This window comes from Camelus bactrianus, chromosome 6 (assembly GCF_048773025.1).
Source record: "Camelus bactrianus isolate YW-2024 breed Bactrian camel chromosome 6, ASM4877302v1, whole genome shotgun sequence".
Taxonomy (NCBI): Eukaryota; Metazoa; Chordata; class Mammalia; order Artiodactyla; family Camelidae; genus Camelus; species Camelus bactrianus.
In genome coordinates, this window is record NC_133544.1 from 52,997,711 (window position 1) to 53,018,382 (window position 20,672).

A 20,672-nucleotide genomic window follows, 5' to 3' on the forward strand; every position below is an offset into this window, starting at 1 on the left:
TAGTGTCCAGGGAAACCCACACAGTTGGGGAAACATGATCTTAGACTTGGGGAAAACTGATTTTTAAAGCATAATGTAAAAGACAGAGTTCATCACAAGAAGCTTTAAAAGAGAAGGCCACTTAAGAAAGCTGAGAACTTGTAAAAATGCAATTTTACATGATCCTGGTGTGGAAGGATAAAGGCAAGTCGCAAAGAAACCCTAATAAGTCAAGACTTAAAATCAACATGCACCAATGATAGAAAGTTTGTGTTTGGGATGGTGGGGTGGTGGGAGACATAATATTAAGTACAAACTTAAGAAAGTGGCACAGATATGCAATGGTGGGGCTGGAAAAGTTGATGTCCCAAGTGAGGCCCATCTGGCCAAAAGTACTAAAGAGAGCTAAAAGGGAGATCAATTTTTAGAGTAATGAAATTAGTTTCAGAGGAAGAAAGAGTAAGGCGGCATAGGCCAAATGTATAGGTGGTTGTTGTCATGTTTACGGAGATCAGAGAAACGTGAACTTCTGATTGTTTCTGTCTCCCTCGTCAAGGAGAATGATGTTCAGACTGAAAAGACTCAATTTACAGTAGCACAAAGTCACGTACCAGCAGGAGAGCTTGGATTTGCTGCAGTAACAAACGATGCCAAAAAAAAAAAAAAAAAAATCAGTGGCTTAAACTGCAAAGGTTTAATTCTCATTCACACAAAGTCCTTTACAGGCTCATTCGGTTCTCTGGGCAGCTGTCATCCGGGTGTTGGCTCAACATGCCAGGTGACTTTGGTCTTGTGGTGCTGTGACACTGACATGTGCTTCCATGCAGGGATGAGGGGTGTGGAGATTCCTACACGACCCTCAGAGCTTTCTACATGGAGTGATAGTCTTCACGTCCTCTCACATTTCACTGGCCAAAATAAATCACAGGGTCCTTTGCTTTGAGGGAGTGGAAAGGGGCAGCCCTCCTAAGTGCCCAGAAAAAGAGGGGCTCAGAAATATCGGTGAGCAGCAGTAAAGCCCACTGTGAGGGATCTCTGCTTCCTTCCTTTCTCAATTCTGTGACAAATCGTCATTTCCTGAAACCTGGAACAAGTTTTTAGGACATGTACAATGACAAGATATAGTGCCCAGAGCTCTAATTTGACCCTTTATTTCTAAGTGGGTGGAACTTCTCCCGCAGCCTCTCCTCCACTCAGCCCTCGGCAGTCATAGTGGTCTAGGTGGGAGGGATGAAGGCTGCCCCATGGGCCGTGCCAGGGCAAAGGGGGCTGGTCTTGGGTCGGGGAGGGGAGGGATTCTGGGAGCTTAAGAGCAGAACACACGACCAGAACAGAGAATAGGTTCTTTCGAACAGACTAGATAATCTATCATTCTCTGTTCCCTGGGGATTCCAGAATGCTGCGCCTTGGCTAAACAGTGAAAACCGCTAGGTTGCTAGGTTGTTCTGGTGGCTACTTTATGGGTAACTAGAAAAGTCGGATTTATGGGTGGTCCCTTTAGAGTTATAACAAATACTAATAATCCCTTAAGATTAACCACTGGGATATCCTTTTATGATTATGAACAGTGAAGAACATTTGCAGAAAGAACACTTGCAGCTCCGCAAATCTCTCTCCAATGCTTCATCCACTGCCTGACACAGTGGTGCCTAAAAAGCTCTGTGTAACCCCCACTGTGCCTGACTTCACACCCTGCAGGGGTCTGGACCCTGGAGTGGGTTAGACTTTGAACAAGGCTGTAGATCAAGTAAGAAGGGGTCTTTGGTCTGCTCTTCAGCAGCAATCCTGAAAGGGCCACTGTGTAACCTCTAGGTCTCCTAGAACTGGCTTCATGGCGTGTTTGAGTTTATAATAGGTCACTAGCAACACTCTGACTGCTGGCATGAATTCTGAAATCTATCACTGCTGCTGAAAGATATCACTACTCTGTCAACAGCAGGAGTCCCACTCAGGGTAAAAATCCCACCTGAACTGAAATGCTTTTGCCTTAAATGGAGATTTTGCCTGCTTTAGGAAAGATACAACTGCTTAAAGGCATTTGTTTCCATTTTTCTCTAACTACAGCCACCAAATGGCAGATTGCACAGATCAAAGATTGGCTGTGGTTCTGAGAAGATTCAGAACTGAATTATAATTCCAAAACAGGACTGAAAATGTGGCTTCTCTGCTGACTCGGCTGGAGAACGTCACTCCGTGGCCCTGGGTTTCTTTGGCAGTTTCGTAGCAGGATTCTCATGCTGTCAGCGCAGTGGAGGTCTCGATGCACGGGTTTCTTGGAAGTGACACAAGAAAAGAGCCCGGGATTACTTTTATAAGCACTGGCTCCAGAAATTAGAACAGATAACCCTCCCTGGTACCACTGTACAACTTACTCAGAGGAGACACATTTATGGAGCGGAGAATCCTTTAGAAAAACTGGCCCCTTTTTCCAAGTAAATGACATGGGTTTAACTTCCAACAGCCAAAAGCCATAAACAGGAAAAGTTGGGAGAGAATTCTGGGATGAATGGTTGAATTGAACTGAAGTGTATCAGAAGATGTATGAAACAAGAATAGAAAAGATAAATAACATTTTGAAAAAAAAAAAAAAAAAGAAGAAGAAGAAAAGAAAAGAAAGCTCTTGGGACTGCAGGGATCTGCCAGGCTCTAAATCTCAAGCAGGCTCACCCCTTATTTGGGGGATTTTTGTTTTAAATTCATGCAGATTTCAGGCAGAGCTCTAGAGGGCAGCAGAGATACGATTTTCTTGAAGAAGGTCAAATTAAAAAATGCAGGGTACCAACATTTTTTTTTTTTTTTTTTTTGCATATGGTGCCAACCTTTTGGACTGATGTGTGGGTTAAAACAGAGTCTAGGTTATTACAGAATACAGAATCTTAGGCCTTAGAAGGGTTGCGGTGCTGTCAAGTTAGTTCAGTCCTCTTATTTTACATGAGAGGAATTTAGCCCTGAGGGGCTGAGTGATTTTCCTCAGGTCATCTGGTTAGATGGCAGCAGTTAAGACCATCCCTCGCCCTCAGGCTTACACAGGACAGGCTCTTTCACAGTTAATCAAGGTTCTAGAAAGGTTTTTTCCATCCTGAAATCATTTGGGTTTTATGGAGGCTTGAGTTCAAACACATATTCTTCTCCTATGAAAAAAGGACTGACGGACATTTTTAAGTCTGAAGCTGATGGTTTTGGAGTGCAGTAATTAAACTTGGAAGGAAGCACATCAATTTAATTTTCCTCAGCCCATACTTCCAGACTTTGGCCTCTAGGTGGCAACATAGGACCTATGTTTTGCTTTCCAGAGGCGTCAGCAGTTTTTCAGGAAAAAACCTGATTACTGTAGTTCTTCTTGACCCTGGGAGTCTAACGGCATTTCCTCCTGGCTAAGCTGATGATCCAGACTTGGATGCTCACTTCTTAAATGCTGTAATTATTTTCGCTATAATCCTCTGATAATAACTTATTTAAATGGTCATACTCTGTTATGTCATCTGTTTGGCAGGGTCATATCTACAGATAAGAGCATTTAAATCGATTTTTAAACTTCATAGCATTCATGTGGCTGCTGCCCCTTCTCTTCACTGAGCAACCCCTGCCCTCACCCCACTCTCCTCAGCCCAGTCACACTCTGCAATTCTACCTACCCCCTCCACTCAGCCTGATGCCCCAGTCAATATTTTAACTCAGTGGAATCAGCTTTAAATGGGCAGAAAGGACCATTCTGAAAGAAAAAAAGGGTTCAGCAGATGGTCTGGAAGAGAGAGGGCGGTACTTTATGCATTTTCTGGATCTATAACATCTCTAGAGCAGGGTTTTCAAGAAGTGGTCTAAGAACTGCATGGGATACCTGGAAAAATGCAGAATTCCTGGACCACACTTGGGACTTGCTGGGTCTTAATCTTTGGGCTGGTGGATCCTGGAATCTGTTAGCTCCTAAGTAAACTGTGCTGTGAACCACAGCTGCAAAAGCTGTAGTGTTTTTTTTTTTGCTTTTTTGTTTTTTGTTTTTTCTTTTTGAGCAGCTGGTGGCGCCACTTCTATCTCCTCGCTGCCTCTGGTTCACTGGCCTCGTACCTAATTTTCACTGCTGAACTTGGAGCCTTGAAGTTCATGAATAAAGATAGCCACCCATCTCCAGCGCCTGCTCTTTCCTTCCTTCCTGTTAACAGTAAGCTGACTCCAAGGCATTTAAGGACCCGTAACTGGAAAGGTGATATGGAGTGGAAAGAACATGAAAGACTCCAAAGAGTCAGAGAACCAGGACTGAATTTTGGATCGATTGAGGGATTTACCCTGCAAGGGCTTCAGTTTCATCAGTTAACCACAATTACACCATTGGAGACAGACAACTATTAATGTTTAAGGAATATTTTCTTCCAATATTTTTTCTTACTTTCATCCCCCACTTTAAATTTTTTAAATATGATTTTACATTTCACAATAAACAAATATATTCTCATTACAGAAGTTCAAATGATACAGATGAAATCAAAGTCCCCTTTAACTTTCCCGATCCAAAATCCCTGCCAAGTAGGATTGTGCTGTACATTTCCAAAATGTGCTTTCATGATGTGATGTCAGATTTTAGGATTTTTTTCCATATTAGTATATGTAGACTCATTTTGTTCTTTTGAACTGCTGCACAGCACAGTCTTTTCTAGGACTAAAGATAGATTCTCAAAAAATTACATGTGCAATTTTGCCTACTGCTTTTTCCATCTCACATATGTGGTGAATATCTTCTGGTCTCATCATATATTCTTCAGAAATAATTTTGTAGTATTACAGCATATATACTAAAATCAGTTTTTAATGATTGATTTAATGCATGTCTAATTGTTGGGATACTGAGGTTGTTTTCAGTTTTTGATAATTGTTTTATGATCAACTCAATGTCTCCTTACACTTTCCATTTCCACTCTTCCCTTACTTAGGGAATTTTTTTTTTTGATCATAATCAAATAATTGAGGTCCTTGAAAAGTGGCTGATGGGGTCAAGGTCACTTTGTAGTTTCTGCAGTCACCTTAGGCACAAATTGCTCTACGAGTGAGGATGGGTGTTGAATTTATCTTAAACTTCTGTTGAAACTCCACTCTCCTCAGCCAAATAACTGAAGCAAAATGAAAGCATCTTTCCAGAACTGTTTACTTGGAGCAGGTGAGCATTTTCACAATTAGAAGCGAAGTTTGCAATCAGTTTCTTTCATGGAAAAGGTGCTCTTATAGAATTAATCCATGCATGGCTCAGAGGAAGTAAGACTCTCTGAAATTGATTGGATTAAAGGGGCTCCTTAACATCAGAAATACTTAGGCACTCATCTCCTCTGCTGGGTAGTTGACAGAGGTCTCCAAACCATCATCCTTCATGGGAGGTACTTGGCACAGAATTGTCATGATTTCAGAGCTTCTGGATTAGAATCAATTAAATCCATAAACAGAAATCAGCTGCTATTATTATCCCTAAAATGATACCCTAGCACCTTCACCTGGCCCACTCCTGTGTCATGCAGGAATTACAGCAGGCCTGCTGCCCTTGAAGGGGCAGAGCCAAATGCAAACGCTGGGAGTCACAGCGATGTTGGGAAGGGATGAATTGGGTTTAAGTGAAACGTGAACTTGAGTATCTGTTTTGCTCTTCCAAAAATACAAAGGGAGCAGAAGACACAACTTCTACCCTTGAGGACCTGTTAAGCAAATGTTGCTGTACCACGATAACATTTAAAACACTATTCTAGAAGGCTTTACAGGCAAAGTAAAATGCAACAGTGACTAATGACAGTTACACGTTAAAATAACATCAGAAGGAAATAATAACGTTACTCTTTGCCCCAGGTACAAGTCATGTGGATATCCTAAGTATCCAACGTGTTTCCTAGAATTTCAGTGCTCTATGACTCAGAAGGACTTAGATCATTTGGGGCACCATTTAGGTTGTAGGATTTCCATTATTTAACATCTGCTATCTTTGGGAGTGTAATTAGAAGGATGGTCCCTCAGGCTGAGAGGAGACTGTTCTCTTTTCTGTTTCTTCGTCTCTGTCTCTTCCCTCTACCCCTTGACAGATTTACCTGGTCCAAGGAGAAAGAAAAACAGGACATGAGATGCTCTGGATTTACACAGCACCATCACTCTTGGCATCTGTGATTCTCCTAACAGCCTCTGTGATGCTGGGAACAGGGCTTGCCGCCTTCATTTGACTGAGAGAAAGTGAGGCAGGGAAGGGTGAATGGCTCACTGGCCACCCAGCAAGACCACAGCAAAGCCAGGATTAGGACACAGGCCTTTTGAATTCCACAGTTCTCTTCCTTTCTCTTTACCCCTCGTTTACATTTTGGGCCAAATGCTTGCTTTCTTTCTGCTTAAAAGAATTTCTTTCACCAGTTTTTAACCACAAGTCAAAACCTACCCTTTGGCCATCTCCTGGGTGGAACTTTGTTTTCAGTCATTCACTTCTAACTCCACAGGGTGATAAGACACTGGGTCTCCCGGGGAATTTGTGCTGGGAGCCTGAGGGTGAAAGGTCATCCCCTTCTCCAGCCCCTGTCCTTCCTTTGGTGAGTTGTCAGGCAGCCTCTCAACCATTGATCAATCAACCTCGACGGCAGACTGCCTACCATGCCGTCCTCACTGATTCCGTCAGAACAGGAATCTTCCTCCAACCCATCTGGCCTCTCCCAGCACCTCCATGCCTTTCCCAAAACTCCTTCTCTGTCATGTTTCCCTGCTTCTTACTCCCTGGTCTTCACAGCCACACTGACTCTAATCTCAGGAGTTAGTCCCTAATTTTCCACAGACATGGGGAGGTTTCCATGGATTTGCACTCAGAACCTCCTCTAGTGTATTCAGATCACCCAGAAGTGTGGATTTTTGTGCATATGAGATAAACAGGGGATCAATCCATGGATAAAGTCCAGTTACTTAACTTCTCTATACCTGAGATTCCTCATCTGCAAAAATACTGCTAATATAAACTTCACAGGGCTGTGAAGAACAGCTGAGGTAACACAGGTGGAGTGCTTAGAGAACTGCTTGGTGCATCTTAGCGCTCCAGAGATGTCAGACACCATCCCCACCAGCCTCATCACAGCCGGAGCACTGAGCCCAGACGAGGGAGTGGTGGGAGAAGTGGGGTCGGCAGCAGAGGGTCAGTGCACGAAGGCCCTCTGTGACATTCTGCAAAGGACATAATTTACCCTGACGTCCAAATCTCCCTGCAGGTGTTTGGAGTTTCGGAGTAAACTGCCTAAAAGCAGGAGGCCAAACTGATCATCTCAGATTCCTTCCAGCTCTGGCACACGATCCCTACCTGACAACAAACAAACTCAGTCTTAGTCTTGGGCTCACAGTCTCAGATAACCCAACTCCTTTCACTTTGCTTCCAGTCAATAACCAAAGGAAGGTAACTTTCCTGCCCTCTGGAGCATCTTAATGATTAACATCCACTCAGTGGGAACAGTTCTTTTAATAATATCAGACTAGTTAGTTAGAAAATAAATTCCTGTTAGTGGAGAGTGTGTAAAAGAAAACTCAGCAATTTTTTTTTTTCTGAAAAAGATCTTAGGAATTTTCACCCACTATGTGGCTTGGTTTTCCTGGAAGGGAATGTGAAACAAGATGGGTTGATTTTGTCCAGAGAACAGAGACTCTTTGCTTATTGTCCCTCTTTGCTCTTGCAGCTTAAAATAAAGCAGCAGGGAGACAGCTGTGTCCAGCTGCTTGCCCCATCGACAGCCCTGCCTCCCAAGTTGGGTTCATCTCTGACTATCTGGTTGGTACATGACGTCCGCCCAGGTACTGTTCCCTGCCTGCCTCATTCCTGCCTGTCCCCTCTTCGCACTCGGCTATGCCAGCTTCTGTGAGGGCAAGTATGTCTCCAGAGATGCCCTGTTTCCTCCCTGGACGGACAGGCTGCGAGAAAGGGAGTAAGCATCCCTCCCAGCTTACGCCCGTTGTCCTGGCATGATTATCACAGCGCCTCTTTTCCTTTCAAAAATGTCTTGTTTGGGTAATAAATTATATGCAAATTATATGCAAAGTCCCGTGTATATTAAACATAGCCCCTCAAGGCCAGGGACTGTTCCTTTCTTTACTATTAAATCTCCAACACGGTGCCAAGAAGAGGCATCCGATAGTCTTCTGTACTCTCTAGAGTTTAAGCTTGGATGACTATCCTGCCCTCATAAAAGCCCTGGGACCTGAACCTCAGTTTTCACATCTGTAAAGTGGAGATAATACTCCTTACCTTCTAGAACTGCAAACAAATAAAAGGAAATAGTGATTTTTACATTCTGGGAGTTGTAAAATATTATGCAAATGTCATTTTCTAGAAGTTAACCCAGGCTTTGTCACATTGTAGACATTCTGTAAGTGCTTGTTAGTTGAATGAACAGAATGAATAAACTTGTGGTAACAGATTAACAACCCTCATGGGGAAATGATTCTCTTAAAACTGGAACAATATACTTAGCACTCAAAGCTGGTTTATAGTCATACCCTGAAGCTAACTGATAGATGACAGTGAAATGAACCTCTCTCATAAGCTTGCTATGAAGCCTAGAAAGGAAATAAATAATTGAAAAACATTACAGCAAGTGGTACATGAGACTGAAGCAGGGCTGAAGGTGACACAAGGAGGCAGGTCCCTATAAGCTGGCCCTTTCTGTAACTTCAGGACTGACAGATGACAAGAGATGGGCAGGAGCCATTATACCTGGTTTTCTGGTGAAGGTCATAACCTTTACACAGTACTGAACTTGGATGGTGATTTAAACTGGATTTCTTGATTCTTGTTTAATTTAGGAGCAGTTTAGGACCCAAGGGAAGTTCATTGCTTATGCCGGTGTGGAAACTCCTCTGCCTGGGTGCATTTTTATGACCTGCCTGGTTCGTCACTAATAGGCACCATAATATGTGAATTGACCTTTTTTTCTTTTTCTTTTTCTTTTTTAACATTTTTTATTGATTTATAATCATTTTACAATGTTGTGTCAAATTTCAGTGTAGAGCACAATTTTTCAGTTATACATGAACATGTATAAAATTCATTGTCACATTTTTTTCTCTGTGAGCTACCATAAAATCTTGTATATATTTGCCTGTGCTATACAGTATGATCTCTTTTTCTGATTGGAAATAGAAAGCATTAGTAAAAAACAAAGCACTGAAGTGAATTTGTTTTCAGCCTGGGTCTTAGGATGTATGATTTTGGAATCACAGAAGTCTGACTTCCACATCAAATTTGATTTTCAGTAGCCAAAAAAAAAAAAAAAAAAAGTAGATCCTGACAAAAAGGCAGGATTGTCAAATAAACAGCACTAAATAGTGAGTCTGCATATTTCTCCTAATGCTGGCATTGGCTCTGAAGCAGTCATCCAGCATTTTGTGGCATTTAAGCCCCCACACAAATTATAAAGGCTGTCAGATCTTTTCTTGAGTGGTAGGGTGTGAGCAAAAGCATGCTTTTTCTTTTAGAAGCAAAATTTTGGGGTTGGGTGAGAGCAAAAAGATTGCCTTTACTTTTAGAAGCAAAATTTTTTACTTGGAAAAATTAAAACGCACCCATCTTGTCAATGACTGAGTTTCCCATTTACGTACACTTATCAGACATGGTCCTCTCTGAATGTCAAGAACTAGAGACTGGATGAGATTACTGTTGGTAACATGAGGACAGAAGGAGAGGGAGACTCTTTCCTCAGAAAGCTTGCTGTCTAGTTGGGCTGACGGGACACATACAGAAGAAGACAGGTAGTGATGTAAGGTGGGAATGACAACCATTCCATTGCTCTGGGCATCTAAGGAGGAGCAGAGAAGTGACATCACAAAGATAGAGAAGCAACACCTTACCCAAACAAGCAAGAGAAGATGCAACACTTTGGGGCCATGACGGTTACAAATTTAGGCAGGAAGTATTTTCAGCAGTTCTCTTCTGCTGGACGTGCATCCTTGGACACCCCCTGGTGTAGGGCAGGCCCTAGCCTGCTGCTGCATCCCAGTCCTGACGATCTCATTCACATTTTTGGTCTTGTTCATGGAAGTCTATAACCAGTTCCCGTGCCTGTGCTTGGACTCTAGGACTTGTCTTCTCACATCTGAACTGCTGTGGTGCCCTGATCAATGCAGGTTTCCAAGTTCTTTACCCAGTCATCTGGGCAATGCATCCTCCAAGGCACCAGAAGCTACTTAGGAGACTTCTGGCAGCATGGCAAAACCAGAGCTGGAGCAGCACAGAAAACATTCCTGGACAGGCCTGGGAGTGTGAGACAGCCACGGACGTGGCAGCATGCAGCCAGGCACACTGGGATGTCTTATATGTTATATGGCAGAGGTACAAGCACTAGAGACAGGAACACTCAGATTCACATCCTGGTTCTGTCACTTAACGGCTGTTTGAGTTTGGACCCCATCAGAGTCTTAGTATTTATACCTGTAATATGGAACGACCAGCGTTATGAGGTCTGAGTGTGCTGCCTTTTATAGCAGGTTGAGCACTATGCTTGGCCCACTTTCCTAGAAGCATGGAAAGAATTGCATAAAGGAGGCAGTGATTGACCCCTCAACTCGGTAGAGAGCTGCAGAAAGAGATTTAATCCACGTGGAGAGACTTGTCCACAATTAGTGACACAAAAATAGCAATAAGGTCCTTGAAGAGAAGCTTAGTATCAAGAAAAGATCATGAGCTTTTGCTTGTCAAAAATAGTGGAAGAATGAGATGTTCTGTTTAACTGGATAATCTGGTTAAGAGAGAGTTCTCATCACATTTTTCTCCACATAATGGAAACTCAGCAAATGTTCCTTGAATATACTAAATAACACACTATATATCACATATGAATTCTCATTTCTTCAAATAATATAATATTCTGTCAAAACCATGCAACATACAAATATTTCTTAAAGGAAGGATACTTCAGATAATATTTCAGGAGCCTTCAGTGCTCAGAGACATTATTTTGCAAATTAGTTTTCCTTGAGTGTAGTGGGTTGAATTGTATTCTCCCAAAAGATATGTTCTAACCTTGGGTGCTTGTGTATGTGACCTTACTTGGAAAAAGGGTCTTTGCAGATATGACTAATTAAGATGAGGTCATACTGGAGCAGGATGGGTCCCTCTAAGAAGAGAGGACACACAGACACACGGGAGGAAGACTAGGCACCAGCAGAGGCAGGACTGGAATGACTCAGCCAAAGCCAAGGAACACCAAGGACAGCTGGCAACGAGCAGAAGCTAAGAAGAGGCAAGGAAAGACTCTTCCCTAGAGCCTCAGAGGGAGCAAGACCCTGCCGACACCTTGAGTTCAGACATCTAGCCTCTAGGTCTTTGAGAAATAAGTCTCTGTTTCTTCAAGTCACTAAGTTTGTGGTAATTGGTTATGACAGCCCCAGAAACCTACTATATCGGCAATACGTGGGTGGAAGTTTTGATGTCCACATTTTATTACTTCTCATACGAGCAGAAGTTATATTGTAAGGAGAAATGAATTTTAGCACCCTTGGAAGCATACTCAATTAATAATCCTGCACTTTAAAGAATAATGATACATTATTGAAAAATTATATGTATATCAAGTTGTAGCACATAAAATAATATCCTAAATACCCTGAAAGAAGTCACCATGAAACATTCACGTTCAGTGGAAACAGTTGTAAGGCAATTCATCATCCCCATGTAGTAAATTTTCTGGAGTAAAAGTAGCAGAGTAGAGCGACCTCTTTATTTGTCAGCCACTCACCTTTACTTTTGCTCTTTTCTTATTAAATTAGCTATTATCTGGACCTGCTAGAATGAACAAAATTAAGTTCCATTTTGAACAAGATGCTTTTTTTCCCCCGTGAGGTAAAAACTTAGCATAAACCTCTAAGCATGAGAAAGTTCAGGTTGCCTTTTATTTACAGTCTTTATCAAGCAAATAATATTCATATTTTGAATTATGCAAATAAGCATTTACATGATAAATCATAATTGCTCTCAGACAGCTGTTTATAATTGGGTAAATGAGACACACTTTTAAATTGTCTAAATACATACTTACCCATGTTTACATATTTATACACTAGAGTCTAACTGTTCTGAATCAGCTGTTATCATCTATTGTGTCTTATACAGACCAGGGAAGAGAACTTTTCATACAAACAGCAAATCCCTTCTCATTTGTTCTGAGATCAGAAGCATTACCAGTTCTCTCAAATAAGGGTCACCTCTCTCAACGTACCCTTGCCAGTGGCATTCGACAGTACCTCCCGCAGGAAATGATTTTATATCACTTTGGTTGGGAGGGAAGTGAATCTTGACTCATATTCTGATCTGATTAGGTACACCTGTGACAAAGAAGAAACACGTTCCTTTCTAATGAGAGGTTTTTAAACCTAAGAAGTCCAGTTGCCTTATAGTGAGCAACATGTTCCTACATCAAAAAAAAAAAAAAAAAATCAACAAGTATTTCTTTTGAAAAATACAGAAGAGATACAGAGCATGGTGCCTGTCCTGGAGAGGCTGACAATCAAATTAGGAAGATGAAATTAGCACATTTGAAATATTCAGAAAGCAATTAAGAGGAAAAGCAGGTGGTGTTGACTGTAAGAGCTAAAGGAGATTAGGAAAGAGAAGAAGGCCCCAGGGCCCCAGGCTTGGGCCAGGTGGCCTGGGTTTTGAGGACTCTGGGAGCTATCGCTCCTCTCTGCAGAGTGAGGGAGGACTCAGCCTCGGTAAGGCAGCCAGAGATGAGGAAGGCAGGACCACAGAGTCCAACATCCAACTTCCTTTCACCCCATTCACTAGCAGCCCTGCAGGGACATCCAAGGGTCTGATGTGAGAGATGGCAGCCTTGTCTTGAAGCACCATTCTCTCTTCCATTTCTCCCAGCGGGGGGAGAATTCTACACCCCCCCCACCTCTTTTTTTTTTTTTTTTTTTATCTTAATGCATTTCCCTTTGCTTTCTTAGTGCCGTCAACATTTGCCCTGTTTCTGGTCCTCTCCAGGAAACGCATTTGTTTCCGATTCATCTGATTTCTGTTCTTACATGGTGTTTCATATGTGCTGAAGAGAGAGAACTTTTACTACAAGATGCTCTGGCTGAATTGAGAGGACTCAAATGCTACTTCAGGGATTCACACACTGGCAAGAATGAATCCTGAAGCACAGAGACTGGGGGAAAAACACCTGAAGCAGCTATAGAAGCACCCAGAAATGAAAACATTAGGACTTGGGGATGCCGAGCCTCTATCCCTCCATTAAGTGCAGTGAGAGCCTTTGCATCACAAGCAGAGATTTGACATCCATGGCAGCAAGGAGGCCTGAGGCCAAAAATCTGAAACTGGAGGGTCTGGGTAATGCTGCCAGGTTTAAGGAAATCTCTTCTACAGGCAGCTTTTCCCTAACTCTGTTAGGAGAAGAAAAGCCACTTCAGGGACCAGTAATGCAGGATGTGCTGAAGTAGAAAGAACCCCAGATTAGGAAAATCTGGGCTCCAAGCCTGACTCTGTGAGACACTGGGCAAGTCACCCAACCTCTCTCTACCTTAGCTTCTTCCTCTGTGAACTAGATAAAGTTCACTTCAGCGTATGACTGATGATCCTAAATGCATCATAGGATTGCTCCCAGCAATACAGGAGGGTAAAACTCAGCCCCCCACATGTATCCCACCACCCCAAGATATGTTATTACCACAGCAACAATTGCCACTATTAATTGAGTACCTACTAGCTGCAGGCAAGCCCCGTGCCAGGCACTTCACATAAAATATCTCCAGCCTCACAACACCCATATACATCATTATTTCCATTTTACAGATGAGGAAACTGTAGCTCCAAGAAATTACAAAACTTGACCTGGGTCACTCAGGAAAGCCAGATCTCAAACCCAGATCTGGTTTTGCCTGTCTGATCCCCTGGTCTGGTGCATGTTGGAAAGAAAAATCAGGTTCCTTCTGCACTATGCCTTATCCTTCACTAGATCAGCCTCAGTAGCAGCTCAGTGCCTGGTTCTCATGGTATATACCACCGTGTATTTGTGGCTCACAACTTTCTCAAAATTCTGTCTCCTGCGGGCTTTGTATGATAATAAGGCTGACTGGGTGGGAGGCCTTTCAGTGGGGAGTGGAAGGGGTTATATATTTGTGTAATTCAACTGACTCTGGTTAGTGCTCAGTCATCTCATTAACAGCCTCTGGGTTTACTAGGAATGCAGCTGCTGACCACAGCTGCCAGAGCGCCAGCCTCCTGCCTTTGGATTATATTTGGAGGAAGAAAACTAGCTGTGGATACACGTGTGGCAGGGAACAGGAGTAAGACCATCCCCAGCCACCTTGGCTCTCTCCTGAGCAGGACTCAGGGTGGCTGGCCTGGCCCCTGGCTCCAGGTTTCTGTCTGTCTCCAGAAGTGACTCGGATCCCCTTGGGTGGTCGCTCCCATGGCCATTATGCACGTGTGGCTTTCTGCCTGTTGACATTAGGGGATGTGCCCCCACCTTCCCTTTGTTCCATCCTCGATTTAAGACCCATTTGTTCTCACTGGCTTTTAACTGGTTTTCAATCTATGTTCATTGCTAGGGTGAGTTATCTTTTTCAAAAAATGCAACTTGCAAAGAGTGTCTGTGCCCCCAATTAGCATTGTTAAGCAGTTGGGAAACAAACACAACTTGGACAAGATGAAATCACAGTCTGCTAGTCACTGAGATGCTGCTAAAAAGCAAATCACAACAGGATTCCTAGAAATGAGTCTGTACCTTACAAGGATTTTTGGAATGCTGCAGGTCTTCGGGTCCCTTAATTGGCATCTGAATAAAACCACCCTTTTTCCTCTACAGATCCCGGTGTGCTGCTCCAGAGGTGATAAAACCCGCTCCCTGCCACTGGCTTACCCTTTATCAACCCAAAGCTGGTAAAAGCCAGGCTGGATGGAGGTGGGTGATTACCAAGCCGACACAGACACTCACTCTCTCTTTCTCCTTGCTCACCCAGTGCTGCCACCTGCATTCGGGCAAACATCTTGATTTACTTGGAGACCCTAGCAGTTTCCCCCTCTATGCTGCCTGCCCTTTGGGAATGTTCTTGTGACCAGTCAGCTGATGGGGGAATCAGGAACCTACTAGGACTTGAATAATAGAAAATCTGTAGGATTTGGCTTCTCTCGGATTTGCATAATAGAAAATCTCAATAATGGAAAACCAGTGTGCACGATAAAAAGATATTCATGTACTTTTACCAATGGTTCTATAGAAGACATGATTAAGACGATAATTCCTGAAACCTGGGTGGTTTTACTTTATTTTTATTATAGAAGAAGCCAGAAGACTATATCCATCAGAGATGACCTGACAATTGTATTGTATAACCCCCTGCATGCTGGCATCTGAGCTTTCACAAAGGTCATCACTTTAATCATTTTAATAATAGGTAAGGAATAGAATGTGTAACTTTAGGCACACTATGAGTTCTTTGACTCCTCCCTTTAAATTTGTTTTACAGCCTAATTCTTTTATTTTTTATTGAAGTATAGTCGATTTACAATGTTGTGTTTCCAGTATAAAGCACAGTGACTCAGCTATACATAACTTCATATTCTTTTCCATTATTGGTTCTTACAAGATATTGAATGTAGTTCCCTGTGCTATGCAGTAGGACCTTGTTGTTTATCTGTTTTATATATATTTTATATATAGTAGTTTGTATCTGCTAATCCCAAACGCCTAATTTATCCTTCCCCTCCCCTTTCCACTCTGGTAACCATAAGATTGTTTTCTATGTCTGTGAGTCTGTTCCTGTTTTGTAAGTTCATTTGTACCATCTTTTAGATTCCACATATAAACAGTATCATATGATTTTTGTCTTTCTCTGTTTGACCTACTTCACTTAGTATGATAATCTCTAGGTCCATCCCTGTTGCTGCAAATGGCATTATTTTGTTCCTTTTTATGGTACAGCCTAATTCTTTTGCTTAAGGATAAAAGGCCTGTGTGTGTGTGTGTGTGTGTGTGTGTGTGTGTGTATGTAACTTTCTTTCTTTTTTAAGTAGCCAAAGCCAAAGAAGCAGCTAAAATCCAAAAGGGTAGCCATCCATTTTTCTCTCACACCACAAACCACCCAAACATACATGTGCTCCATGCATAAGGAAAGAACTGAGTTCCAATTACATATTTAAAAAAGCGTGCACATCCTGATGCCATAGCCATCCAGGAATATATCAGGCTAGTTTTTGTAAACCGCCTTGATGTGAGAAGTTGGTAAGGAAAACAAGCAATGGACATGCACTGTCAGCCACAGACAGTTTTTACAGTTGGTTCACGTGGACCAGGGACTAGGAAAGCTAGAAACAGACTCGATGGAAATCGTAGGGAAATGATCTGGGATTGGTTATAAATTAAATGAGAACTTGACAAGAAGATGGAATTTTAAAAAATACAATGTAAGTTTTGTGAAGCACTCTTTTATATTCCCTTGGGTTCATGTTACAAAGCAAAATGTTATATTTTAAGGACAAGTCAACAACAGTTTAGGATAAATCTTGTTAAACAAACAAACAAAAAACTTGTTCAGTGAGAGAACTTTTTTTCTTTCAGTTACTGAAAGGTCATAAGCAATTAAAAAATACAAACATATATTAAATATGAATTTCTTATCTAGGGGATACTCAAGCTACCACTAAAAACTTATCTTAAAAAGTATAGCTTTACCATACAGACTTAAGTTAAATACATAGCATACTTATTTTAGTATCAGCATCCCTTAGATAAAGTCATTTCTTAGTTGTTTCCTAACTTGAGTAAGTCCAACTTGTGGGTTTTCAGTTTCAGAGCAAGACAAGTAGAACACTAAATTTCTCAAGAAATTCTAAGCATCTTTCCTCATGCACTGTTGTTGAGATAAAGCAAAACCTAAAGTGCCCAGTGTTGAGCTCGGTCATTTATATGTTTGTCTGATGGCTCCAGAGGTAGTTTCCATGGTAAGCGCCCTGTGCACAAGAAGCAGGGTGAGTGGAATGTCTCTGTCCAATGCAGAACTTTTCACTGACAGTGATAAAGGCCAAGAACCTCCTTCACACAAATGATTGAAAAACGGAACACGAAGGACATTTTTATTTTGTTTTGTTTCCTTTGTGTGGTATGTGACTTCAGTGCAAATACCCATTTAATCAAGAAAACAAAGACAGCCACCTTTGCTGGCTAAGGGATTTCCAGAGACTGCAGTAAACATATATAGCTCTTTTACTTTTTTGTGAGGAAATTCCTGTGAGGAATTGTGAGGTTGTCATTTCATGCTTCTGTTGTGCACTTTGGCCTCCTCTTGGAAAAGGGAAAAAGATTTTTTCTGAAAGAACACTTAAGAGTAAACTAAATCAAATCTAGAAAAGCTTGAAGGGCTTTAAAAGCTGACATACATCTACTGTCATTTTGAAAAAGATATAATTGATATATAACATTGTATTAGTTTTAGGTGCATGGCATAATTATGTACATGTTGCAAAATGACTACCAGAGTAGGTTTAGTTAACAATCACCACATATAGTTCCAGATTTTTTTTCTTGTGATAAGAACTTTTAAGAGCTATTCTCTCAGAAACTTTCAAATATACAAAACAGCACTGTTAACTAGTCTCCATGTTGTACATTACATCCTCAAGATTCATTTGTCTTACAAATGGAAGCTATTATCGTTAATTTTCAGAAATATGAAGACTTTAGGAAAGAATATAGAAGCCATATTCACTGGAACTTCCTCATTCATGCATTTTTTCCCCTCTTTTGTGCCGATGAGATCAAATCGAATGCGTAGCTCTGAGCACAGGCTCTCTTTCTCTTTCACCTTTTAAATCATTCTTTTCTAATACCTTCTATTACAATAGACTCTTTCTCCTCTTTAGGTCCTCTTCATTCTCCCTGCTAATTTCTTCAATTCTACGGATATCACAGTCTATCTGCCTTCAAGTCTCTCCTTAAGCTTGCTTCGTCTAGGTAATCTATTCTGACTCAGGATGTGGTAAGTGTGAGTGCACATTGCAAACATTCCCAAATGTATAAAACATAGAGTGACATTTTATTACTGATGCTGTCATCATCACTAGTAAGAAAATGGAATCGTTGATTCTTTAGCTCTGAGAGACTGAGAGACTCTGGTCCTCTGAGAGACCATGGTCCTTGTTTTCAACAAATATTAACAAATACTCCTAGAGAATAATAACTGGTGTAGTGTTCAAATTGCTGTCGAATAAGACAGAAATAATATCTCATCTTAATAATGCAGCCCTTTTAAAACCCCAAAGTTAATCTCAGACAAAGTAAAAGTACATTTAAAAAGAAGCCTCATTATAATGCTTGGGTAATTTAAGGGAAAATAGTAACAGCTGGCTTGAATTGAAGTGCTGGTGGTTATAAATACGCACTGAAGGCAGGCCTCTGTGAGGTACTGGGGCAAGTGCCATAAAATATGTTTCTGGGGTCGGTCTACTCTGTCAGTGTCTGGATGTGACACTACGTGTGACTTAGGGCCCAGACCTTTAGTGTATAAACATCAACAAGGATTCTGTATTATATAAATTACATCTATATCAGTCAAGCAAAGAGGTATAAGCTGGTACCTTAAAAAGAAAAGATCAGACTAAAATGAGCAGCTCAGTTCTGGATAAATAAGATTTAGCAGCCTTCCCAAGGTGTGTTATTATTTCTATTCTGATCCTTTACATTCCACGCTATCTTCTACCCTTATTTTCCCATGGTAAGGCATGGGAAAGACCAGAAATATTTAATAAACTAGTTAAAAAATTAAGAAGTTACTTGCTGGCTCTTTAGGAAATGAAGACTATAGATATGTAACTTTTTAACTCATTGAACCATTTTACTCCCTACATTTTTTTTTTTCATATATATACCTAAACAACTAGATAAACATATCTAGAGAGAAAAGGTTTTCTCCTACAGATCAAGCACAACAACAAAAAAGTCCATGTAAAGTCAATATTTTAAGGAATTTAAGGTGGGATCTTTCAAATCTTGTCATTTGACATTGAACAATAAAATCTAAAGCCCATTTCAAAGCTGTCCTAAATTCCCAGTCTGAAAGTAATTGCTGTTTCTTGTCCCATGTGTATATATCATCAGTTCAACTAAGAAAGAACTGCAGCCAGTCCTGGACCACCGCCAAGCAATTGATTATTAGCCATTAAAAGGGAAATGTTTGCTTATTCATGGCAAGTAGTTTTTAGAAGAAAAGACAAAGAGGTCTGATTTTTAAATGCTGCCTTTTCTTTCCATCCTAAGGCTGATGGAGATCATTCACTTCTGCTTGGAAATGTCAAAAGCCCATTTTTATTTCCCTTTTGCTATTTAAACCAGAATACTGATAAAAAGGGGAGAGCAGTTGCTATGAGGCAAAGAAAAATGTCCTGGCAGTTGAGGGCCCTCCATCTATCAAGGGGAATTTGCAATGTTGCCTCTCTTCAAGACTGTATAGATTTGCAGGATTTTGTGAAACACTTAACCAAAATGGAAGGATTTAAAAGCGGAATGCAAGATATAGATGCAATCATTTTTTAAAAATCAAGATACTTTAGTTTTACTTCAGAATTTTCTAGTCTTAAATTCTCAAGCACACAGCAGTGATGATCATCTTGGATAATACTTTTGAAAGGGTGATTAGTGCAGACTGCCTAAATATATTCACTGTAGCACAGATGCCTTAAGATTAAAAACTCTTACTGGGATTGAGATGTACTACATCCAATTACAGGGAAATAAATACTTATCTAATTAAATAATAATATTCACAAGCTATGTTGAGTTTCAAAATAAGTTCAAGTGTCCAGAGCACCAAACACTATTTTTTAAATATGGAAAGAATATCCAGTTAGAAGCTTACCTGTGATTCTAGGAATCTCCTGTGAATTGGAGGTGATTCATATAGATATTTGTAATATGTATAAAAATTAATAGACTACATTTTTCCTATTGAACCAATGCCAAAACAGTTTCCTCCTCCCATGTCTTTGAGTTTATTCGATGTGAAGAGACAAAAAAGCAAGCAACTTTCTCTAATAATTCTGACTCTCCTCCTCCTTTCCTGCATTTCTTCAGAACTGCAGAAGGCATAGTTTAAATGGAACTACCTCCTGGAGTCCCCAGGCTCTGGCTCTTGGAGATAATTTAGGTAAAGTCCTAGAGCAGAGTTGAGAAGAAGACTGGACAAGTGGGGAATCCACAGTGAAGCAGGGAAGTTGCAGCACTTTCTAGAACCAGGAGGTGCAGAGCTTCCCTGGGATATTCAAAGCACAGACTGGGGCCCAGGAACACTGTTCCCAGGTCAGGGAGGGTGAGGCTAGAAGTAATATTTGGAGGTAATCCCACAGCTAGGTCCTCCCTGGAGCACAGCTGCTAGATGGAGGATGTATCTCCTCTTTGGGAGCCAAATACTAAGAGTAAAAGCAAATATTTGATGCTGAAGAGCTCTTAAGAACTGAAGAGTGCCATTTACTTATTTCTACACGTCAGTGTGGCTTAGGATGTTAAATAGATTAAAAGGCTAAGAGAGGTCAGTCACTCCAGGAATGACTCTTCTTTTGCTTCTTCCGACTTGGTTCTCTTTCCAAAGTTGTTACCTATCCCTCCCCACTTTTGTGGACAGTCTTTCAGAAACTCAAAAAAAGTTACATCCTCTTCTAGAACATTCTGGAGAATGTGGAGTCAGAATCCTGAGGATGAAAGGTCTAGAAGGGGAGG

At 41.2% G+C, this 20,672-nt stretch overlaps 1 long non-coding RNA gene across 1 annotated transcript in view; it reads left to right on the forward strand.

The window, feature by feature from the left end:
- Nucleotides 1–15,767, forward strand: part of LOC123611840 (uncharacterized) — a 46,310-nt gene extending 30,543 nt beyond the window's left edge. Inside the window, exons 2-3 of the long non-coding RNA XR_006718934.2 lie at nucleotides 7,647–7,761; nucleotides 14,772–15,767. This is a non-coding gene — a long non-coding RNA (uncharacterized LOC123611840). The remainder of the gene's footprint in view (nucleotides 1–7,646; nucleotides 7,762–14,771) is intronic.
- Nucleotides 15,768–20,672: the final 4,905 nt, after the last annotated feature.